Consider the following 7,991-nt stretch of genomic DNA (forward strand, 5'->3'; position numbering starts at 1 on the left):
GGGAGAAAGTGGAGATGAAGACGATGGTTGAAATTAATTAGAGAGAGCAGAAAAAGAGGTGAACGGGGGATGTTACAATTTGTTAGAAAAAAGAATTTCCCGCTCCTATCAGGTTTCAAACACGGGACCTATTGAAAGAGAGGCAAACACCGAATATCAAGAAGACAAGGGCCCATCCTGTTTCCCTTTTTTTGGTAAAGTGTTTTACGGCGCTCGCAACTGCAAAAGGTCATAATATGATCGCGCGGGACACACCTAAAATTTTCAGTTGGTAGGAAATTTTGAATTTTGCCCGGGTGGCGGCCGAAGCCTACTCTTATCGATTCTGCTCCTCCTTTAAACTCTTGTCTGCCGATCGGAGATTAGCCTGAGTAGCTACATCGGCACCCAGACAAGAAACACATGATTTTGACACACACGGACAGTCAGGGTCTGTCTGTCTGTCTGTCTGTCTGTCTGTCTGTCTGTCTGTCTGTCTGTCTGTCTGTCTGTCTGTCTGACTGTCTCTGCTTCTTTCTCTCTCTGTGTGTCTGTCTGTCTGACTGTCTCCCTCCGTCCCTCCCTCCCCCTTCTCTCTCCCACTTTGTCTCTCTCTTTCCCTCGATCTCTTTTTCTTCTCCTTCTATCTCCCTTTATCTCCCTTTTTCTCCAACTCCCTTTCTCCACCTCCTCTCCTCCTCTCCCATCCCCCCCCCCCACGATATATGAGAACCACCTCCCTCTCCCCAGATCCTTGGCATCCTCATTGTGTATGTAAACGACGATGACTTGCGTGTGGACCCCTACAATGATGTCGTCACAGTGAGAGAGGATGCTCAAAACAATACAATCATTCTATGGGTAAGACACAGTATTCTTTATCTGCGCATGAAATTTGTTTCTTCTAGCTCAGCACAACAATGGATTGATAATCAGATGTAATAAAATCTAGCGAAGTTCACGAAGGGGAATATTGTTAATTAAAAGTCGAAATAAAACTAATGGGGCATCATATTATATGATGATGATGATGATGATGATGATGATGATGATGATGATGATGATGATGATGATGATGATGATGATGATGATGATGATTTTTTTGTGTGTTTCATTAATGGGCCTGACGGACTTCACGAAGAAATCTTCGAGCGAGAGCGAGGCTCTTTTTCGGCTCCATTGTCAATATTCTTAGCGGCACCCCCACTCGTCCAAATAACTCCATTCGAATTGCCATTGTCCCTGGGCATTCAAACATATGTTTGACATTCTCCTTTTCATGGCCGCATCTTCAGCAACATGGGCAGAGCTCTTCATTTACAAAGTTCTTATACCAACCTAAACTCCAGTGATGGTCCGAATGCAGTCTCGCTAGCTCAACCTAGTCCCAGAGACACGTGATAGATTTTTGTTCCCGCTTATAGGAGTACCCAGAATACACATCTTCCAGGTGCTGGTACTTAGTTCTACATGATGATGATGATGATGATGATGATGATGACGATGATGATGATGATGATGATGACGATGATGAGAACTGGTTAAGCATTGCTAGTGCCCTATTTTTCAAAATTTGCTCAGTGCCAAAAATGCGATCTAACTTCCAACTATCATATATACGACAGGTAGTTCATAATCCCGTGCATGTTTCTTTCCCAGGGATCCTTACTCAAATATTCCCCTGAACACTTCATATATCGTGACGTCACAGTGTTTGAGATGCCCGACCATGTAGTGCCGGTACCATTCAGCATTGACCCTAAAACAGGAGACATCATTGTGACCGGCCTTTTGGATCGGGAGACCAAAGACAAACACAGTTTTGACGTCATTTTGAGGGCGTCTGGAAAGTATACTAAGATCAGAGTCACCGTCAAGATTGATGACGTCAATGATAATCCTCCTACATTTGGGTCTGACTACCCTAAAACTTTGCATATTAAGGAAGATAGGGCTGTAGGTGAGTTTCATGGTTGTTAATTATTGTTGGAAAGGAGACAGGTGGAAAAGAGTATATTATTAAAATGAAGGCTGACTAGTTTGACTACATTGGATATATTATACATACATTGAAAGAGAGAAAGAGAAAAAAAATATAAAGAGAGACAGAGAGACAGAGAGAGAGAGAGAGAGAGAGAGAGAGAGAGGGAGAGAGAGAGAGAGAGAGAGAGAGAGAGAGAGAGAGAGAGAGAGAGAGAGATTGATTATGATGTTTCAAAGTAACAAGGAAAAGGGAATTGGTTTTAATCAAGCCAAGCTAAACCTCCGTTTTGCTTTTATGTAAACATAAAGAGGAGCAAGGACAATGAAGATATTATGAAGAAGACAACCAAAGAATAGTAATCTGTGTTTAATTTTGTCGATGCTGAAATCTAGTTTACGATGATAAAGATCTATTCAAAAGGAGAAATTCCACGCAGGAGACCAGAGTTCAAACACCAAGTGGGGAGATTTTTTTAAACCGGGTATCTCGGTCTTTCTGCTGGAATATTGCATCCCTCTGAGCATTGAAGGGCTCTGACAGCAAGTCTCTAAAATGATGTAAATTGTGTTGGAAGGGACGCAAACATATTTACAATAACGCTCTTTTTTACAAGTGACAAATGAATTCATATTCTGATTTCTGCAAATCAGGAGCACACACATGAGCGGTAAAGAATATTATGTAACGAGCTCTATCTGTAACACGGTTTTTGCTGTAAAGACCCCCAGGCACGACTTGATGTTACAAAGAGAATGTTATTCAACACTTCTGTTAGGTTTTGAGCCCTCAGATAGATAAGGTGACAACACATTATATTGCGTATCTTTGTTTTTGCAAATCAATATTTTACACCACTATCGACACAATATAGATCATACTGTGGGCTGGCTGTGTCGTTTTTGTCAGTCAGTACTACTAACCCAGCCTGATCGAAATGCAACATCCCAGCAGGAACTCGGAGTAACTCAATAGATTCTAGATATAAAAAAGTAAAGTTGTTCCGGCATCCGAACCGGACATTGGGGATTGCCTCGTTAGTGGGACAACTTCCTGAGCCTTCGGAATATTGTCGTAGGGGGGCTAGTTCCTTTCCACGCCGCCTTTACTTCCCAAACTCGAAGTCAGGTACTCATTACTGCTGGGTGGGCAGGCGGAGGCGAAAAAAATCTGTGTCCGAACCAAGGCTTGAACCCGGACTTTCCGCTTCTGAGACGAGCGCACTAATCGCTCCACCACCGCACCTTCATTCAATAGATATATCCGACTCAAAAACAAAACAATGCTAAAACAAAATAACAACAGCAGCAAGAAAATGAACTACAAACTGTCCAACAAAGCATTCGAACTCATGTCTTCTGCGTGGCACATCCAACTGGCCAACCATTACACCCCAGAGATCATATTATTTGCAAACTGGTATTGGGGGGAAATCTTATAACTCAACCCCCCCCCCCCCCCCCCACAAAACCCCCCGACCCATAATAAGAAAGAACAATAACAATTTAAAAAAAAATCATCATAATAACCATAGTAATGTAGATAATTTCTCTAGCGCCCACTCCCGTGTGAACACAGCTCTAGGCACTTTAACCCTATCCGTACACCCTGTGTTCATTTTATACCCCCGGGGTTGTATTCGTCACATTTTAGAATACTTCTAGTTCGAAGATCTCTTTGAAACTTTCAGTATTTCTCAAAAAATAATTTTAACAGACTGCTATGCAAAGCGTACGGATTGGATTAACGAGTACATTTCCTCATTGGAAAATAGTGCAACATACAGTTCCCCACGTCGTATGGATACAACAGTAAAACACGAAGCACGGATAGGGTGTTCAACAACAAGCTTGAGGATGGAAAAGATTCACTGAGTTTCCGCCTTTGACTTACATAACGTTTGTCCATCCAGGTCCAGTAATGACTGTGACAGCACAAGACAGTGACCTGGGACAAAACGGCGAGTTAACTTACAGCATCGTAAATGGCAGCGCTGGACACTTCTCCATTGATGGGCAATCAGGTGAATTATGATAATAATAGATTGCATTTCGCTACCCAGGAATACAAAGTTCTTTCTGCCCAGTACCAAGTTTTGAGAAATTTGACGTCAAAATCTTTGAGCTTCACAGTATTTCAAACTTTTTCAAATACAATTCTTTGAATATCTTGATAACGACTCCGAATAATCTTACCATTTTGAAAGAGCAGGTAAAGCACTTGAAGGTTACAGGGGAAAACGACTGTAGTCAGAAACTGAAAATCGTGAGGGTACCAATTTTGAATGTTTGTTGACTCATAACTGTACACATTACTGCTGGGTGGGCAGGGGGGGGGGCGGAAAAATCCTTGTTCGAACCGAGGGTATAGTGAGGCAAATTCATATAATGAGCTTTTCCTAGAGCACTACGTCGGGCCTGAGTCTCTAATCCCGGATTTATGTCAGATTCTGGGATATTTTTTTGTTTGTTTGCTTGTTCTTCTGTCTCTTTTTTCACATTATTATATTTCTCGGGATATTTGAACATATTTGTTTAGTTTAGTTTTAGTAATAGTTTTGCAGCACTTACAACACAATAAGGTCATATAAGTGAAGTTTTTTGTGAAGGCCTGGGTGTCAGCCTGGAATGGTATATTTTCGGGTGGTCTGGTCGGATTTCGTGCATTGTGGTACGACGGGATATACTGTGGTATTATCGGGCTATGGTGTAGTGTGGTACACACGGGAATGGTATGCTATAGTGTCATGTGATGTATGATATAGTATAGGGTGGCAGGTTGCAGTGTGGTATGGTATGATATGGTAAGGTATGGTATGATATGGTTTGGTATGGTATGGTATCCTATGCTGTGCTGTGCTGTGCTGTGCTATGCTATGCTGTGCTATGTTATGATATGATGTAAGGTATAGCATTGTATGGCAAGATATACGGCACGGCATCGCATGGCAGGGAATGACATGATAATGTCATGATATGGTACGATATGAGCTCAGGGGGATATAACCTTCCGCAGAAAGACGTACGAATCGAGCTCAAATTTTATACGTGCGATGGAGAAGCGCCTAATCGCTACACAACTGAGCTGAGTTGAATCCCTTTTTTCCTTTCTATTCTCAGGAGAGCTGAGCCTAGTTTCCCCTCTGGACTACGAGGAAAGACGGTCGTTCACACTCTATCTGGCAGCCCGTGACAAAGGTGTAGACGTCCAGAACGTTGCTGTCACAAGTCTGAACATAACTGTGGAAAATGTCGATGATGTGTGTCCGATTTTTGCTCGTAGATATATAAGAAAAAGCATAAACGAAGTGAGTATCTTTTGTCTTTTAGTAAGAGCTACGTACACCAGGGTTCTTAAATTCGAGACAGAAGGCCAATTGAGGCTCCCAGGAAGATAATTATATATTTTGCATCGACTATTTGGCACCAAAGTTTAATATTAGTGCAACCCACAGGTTTGTGGCAAAAAGAAATAGATAAAGAGAGGCCTATAATCTGAAGAATCGTTCATGGGCTGAGTTGGTATTAGTAAATATTTAGGACATTGTTAAACCAGTAGTGAATTCATTTTTGAATTCATGAAACCTGTTTTTGTGGGATAACTGATGTAGCCCAAGCTTGCATCAAAATTACCTTCAGCTACCCCCAAGTAATTTTAGAGCCCCGATGTATATGAACTGTGTAACTGATTTTTTAAAATATTTTTCCCAAAAGACGTTACAGAACTTTTATGCGCTTCATTGAGGAATGTTACTACGTTTAGCTAAAGAGGAATGCTCAACGGGGTCAACGGTTGCTGCCTTTTGGTATTCCCTAGACCTCGGGGGCATATCAATCCTCTCATTGTCTTCCCTCTTTTCTGGCTTAACTGTGCATTCTCAAAGTTGGGAAAATAAATTTGTCGACATTATTATTAAAGTGTTTTTCGCAGAGTCGACTTTAGTTCAGAAATTAAGAGATTAGCGTGTTTTTCTCTTTTGATTTGGGGAGACATATCTGCTAAGGTACCATACGTTTAAAGCCGACTGTAACCTATCGCATACAATAATTTTACTTTTTTCTGTGAACATAGTTTTAGAAGAGTTTTTACAGCGCTCACAAATGCATAAGGTCATATGCGCGCCAAGAGGTGGATTTCAACAGAGAAGTCCTTACTGGGAACCAGTCTTGCTCTTCACACTTCTCTAGCTAAAACAGCACAAAGTCTACTTCGACTATCAAGGCACCCGGGAAATAGCGAGTCACAAGAGTGTGACAAACACACAAAAGAAGTAGAGGAAAAATAACAATAGTAAGGAAGAGGAAAGAAAAAGCAGCAGTTCTCTGTTGCAGTTCAGGCACAGTTATGAGCATGGCATTGATGAATCAGTCCATTTAGAATTCTACAATGCATAAGAACATGTTAATGTCCCCCCTTTGGGAATGGCCTAAAGACACTCCAGTAGTAGCACCGCCCCGGGGGGTATTTCTGTGTTCGTCGGTTCCAACAAGTTCGGATTGCGTTGAGAGAAACGACTAGTCACAAAAACGTGCGTACACAATGAGTAAGAAAAGAGAGATAGGAAAACGACAGAGGGAAAAAACAAAAGTAAGAGCTACCAGTGGTGCGTCAACCACCTGTTCTGTTATCAGAACATAATGAGTTACTAAACAAGTGGGTCTTAGTCCCCTCTTGTCTTATTGTTACAGTAAATGGTCTAGTTGTATTACTAGCTAGTTCGCTACTTTAGAGTTACAAAGGTTTTTTTTCCTGACATTTTTGGGGGCTGTTTTGAGTTACCAGGACCATGATGTCAGAAATCACCTGGTCCAGTGGAGTCTTTATCAAGATATTCAAAGAGTTGCATTCGAAAAAGCTTGACATGTTGGGAAACTCAACATTTTTTACGTCAGATTTCTCAAATCTAGGTACTGAGCAGATAGAACTTTTGCAATTTTACGGAAGCCACTTACAGAGATCGATCTTTCACGTGACAATCTTACCAATACGAGGGGAGGGCGTCACTGTCGCAGTATGGAGGAATCTTGTTCGAATCTTTATAAAAGTACTAATATTATTGACCCCCCCCCCTCCCAACCTCCGTGGCATATCAAGTATAGTATTTTACCTCAATATTCCATATTATTATTCCATCGCTGGAACAAAATCAAATATCTGAATTAAAAACAAGTCAAACTAAAATCCAAAACACTTTCGAAACTTCAAACGTCTTCGAATCTATCTATCTATCTATCTATCTATCTATCTATCTATCTATCTATCTATCTATCTATCTATCTATCTATCTATCTATCCACTTGACACTCGTCATCTCTCTCTCTCTGTCTCTCTCTCGCTCGCTCTCACTCTCCCTTCCTCCCTCCTTTCCTCCCTCTCTCTCTCCATTGGTGTCTGGGGCGCAGCAGTTAGTTTCATCACCGTGGCACGCAAGATACATCAGTTTGATTCCCTTGTAGGGAGAATCTTTACTTTTTACGTCTTCTTTCCTCTGGTATCCCTAGGATGTCGAAGGGAGGTGCAGTTTTCGGTCCTGTACTAGGTGTGTAGTGTCTGAGATAGATATGTATTGTTGTTCCAGAACCTTCTTAACCCCCAGCAGCCAGGTCTTTCTTGGTCTTTCTCTTGATTTGAAACCGAATTCTCGGGTGTTGTAAGCTGTAGCCGCTATTTGTTTCTGGGGCATTCTGGTCAGACCATTTGACTCTTTGACGATCTATGAATTTTATTACTGGTGGTATTCCAGTTTGTAGACGTATGGTTTCGTTTCTTATGCGGTCTCTTCTGGTGACGTTGGATCTTTAATGTCGAGTATCTCGGTCTTTCTGCTTGGATGATGTGCCTCGCTCAGTCTGAGTGGGTCCTCACCCGCAAGGCCGAAGTCCCCCCCCCCATAAAAGATCTAAATTATGCCGATGGGGTTGTAAACACACACATGTAGAGAGAGGAGAGAGAGAGAGAGAAAGAGAGAGAGAGAGAAAAAGAGGGAGAGAGAGAGAGAGAGAGAGAGAGAGAGAGAGAGAGAGAGAGATGG

The 7,991-nt window shown here is 41.8% G+C and overlaps 1 protein-coding gene across 1 annotated transcript in view; it reads left to right on the plus strand.

The window, feature by feature from the left end:
* Nucleotides 1–4,806: 4,806 nt before the first annotated feature.
* Nucleotides 4,807–7,991, plus strand: part of LOC101846886 — a gene marked incomplete at its 3' end in the record, with an annotated part of 11,712 nt that continues 8,527 nt past the window's right edge. Inside the window, 1 exon segment of the mRNA XM_013083217.2 lies at nucleotides 4,807–5,260.

The sequence above is a fragment of the Aplysia californica genome, unplaced genomic scaffold (assembly GCF_000002075.1).
Source record: "Aplysia californica isolate F4 #8 unplaced genomic scaffold, AplCal3.0 scaffold00218, whole genome shotgun sequence".
Lineage (NCBI taxonomy): Eukaryota > Metazoa > Mollusca > Gastropoda > Aplysiida > Aplysiidae > Aplysia > Aplysia californica.